Source organism: Olea europaea, unplaced genomic scaffold, assembly GCF_002742605.1.
Source record: "Olea europaea var. sylvestris unplaced genomic scaffold, O_europaea_v1 scaffold2125, whole genome shotgun sequence".
NCBI classification, from domain to species: Eukaryota; Viridiplantae; Streptophyta; class Magnoliopsida; order Lamiales; family Oleaceae; genus Olea; species Olea europaea.
In genome coordinates this window covers 32,809-34,947 of record NW_019239211.1, presented here as the reverse complement: position 1 = coordinate 34,947, position 2,139 = coordinate 32,809, and positions in this window count along the sequence as shown.

Sequence of the window (2,139 nt, the reverse complement as noted above, 5' to 3'; positions counted from 1 at the left end):
TATGTGGGATAAGTGTTTGGAAAATCAAATTCTTCCATAATCCTTAGTTTATGTGGGTTACTTTAACACTTAATATTTCATTCAATTTTAAATGGTTTTCAATAAATAAATATATCACGTTAATCATCTCGCGGAGTAGAACGTGAATATGCTAGGTCCCGTATTAATTAAAAGGTGGGTCCCACTGAAATTTGGGCTCAAAGTTGACCCATTAACCTTTTTTCCAACAATTCCCCACATGAATGAAATGTGTTGACCTTATTCCAAACGATAGCATCTGATATGTTTTTCAAAGAAAAAATTGAAGAAGACTGCATCGGGATAAGTAGTCAATGACTTTGAACTTTCCCTAGTAAAATCTATCGGAATTCCTTAGCCAATCAGTAGCAAGTTGCTTTGAACAGTCAGCCGTTTAAGGAAACCTAGACAATAGAAGTCACACAGTTTTCTTCGAACACAGTTGGTTCTTACGTTTGTGTCCATTTTGGCCTTGGACACCTCCTGGTTCATGAGTGGTTTTTAGAGAATTCATCTTCACCTAATTCTCTTAGAAGCGGCCCCTTCTCACTCACATAGGTGATTTCCATAAAGAGTATTCTGCTATACTCCACTTGAACGAATCAAGATATAGAAATCATTAAAAGCGTATCTTAACCTATTTCGCGGCAGCTAGGCACTGGCTCATCATAGGAATGGGTAAAAGTACAATCTTCCCAGTGCATACTAAGTTTTTCACAGTTCGGTTGTCCCATTGAACCTAGATCTTGGGATCTCCAGTCAACTAGGTTGGGTTGCCACCATGGAAACTTTTGATTATTTTATTAGTTTTAATCACATCCCCTTCGATGACCTTTCGACTTGCTCTCTTGTTAAACATTTAGTTAGCGGATCCGCAATATTCTCTTTTGATTTCACATACTCTATAGAGATAATGCCTGTAGAGAGCAATTGTCTAACAGTATTGTGTCTACGATGTATATGTCGAGATTTACCATTGTACATTACATTTTGTGCCCTACCAATTGCTGATTGATTATCGCAATGGATACATATAGCGGGCACAGGTTTTATCCAACATGGAATATCTTCTAGAAAGTTTCGTAGCCATTCGGCTTCTTCTCCGACTTTTCTAATGCAATGAATTCATATTCCATTGTTGATCTAGCTATACATGTTTGTTTTGAAGATTTTCATGATATTTCAGCACCTCCAAGTGTAAAGACATATCCACTTGTTGATTTGGAGTCTTTAGTATCTGATATCCAATTTGCATCACAGTATCCTTCAAGTATTACTGGATATCTCGAATAGTGTAATCCAAAGTTTTGGGTATGTTTTAAATACCCTAAAACTCTAACAATAGCTTTCCAATGATCAGTGCTTGGATTACTTGTATATCGACTTAGCCTACTAATTGAATAGGCAATATCAGGTCGAGTGCAATTCATGACATACATTAAACTGCCAATGATACGAGAGTATTCCGATTGAGACTTACTATCTCCAGTATTGGAAACAAGATGCACACTAACATCCATAGGTGTTTTCATAGGAATAATATTATATTTCTTGAATTTATCAAGAATTTTCTCAATGTAGTGTGATTGAGACAATATGAGACCATCAGATGTTCTAGAAATTTTAATTCCTAATATAACATCGGCCACACCTAAACCCTTCATTTCAAATTTACTTGTTAGCATTCTTTTTGTAGTTTGAATTATGGTATCATTGTTACCCATAATCAACATGTCATCTACATATAAACATACCATGACATATCCATTTGGAGTGTTCCTGACATAAACACACTTGTCACACTCGTTAATTTTGAAACCATTTGACATCATAACCATGTCAAATTTTTCATGCCATTTCTTAGGAGCTTGCTTTAATTCATATAGTGATTTAACAAGTCGACACACTTTCTTTTCTTGTCCTGAGGCCACAAATCTTTCAGGTTGCTCCATATAAATTTCTTCATCTAATTTCCCATTCAAAAATGCCGTTTTAACATCCATTTGATGTATATCCAAACCATTCAATGCTGCTATTGCAATAAGCATACGTATGGATGTGATTCTTGTCACAGGAGAATAGGTATCGAAATAATCAAGACCTTCTTTTTTCTTGTAGCCT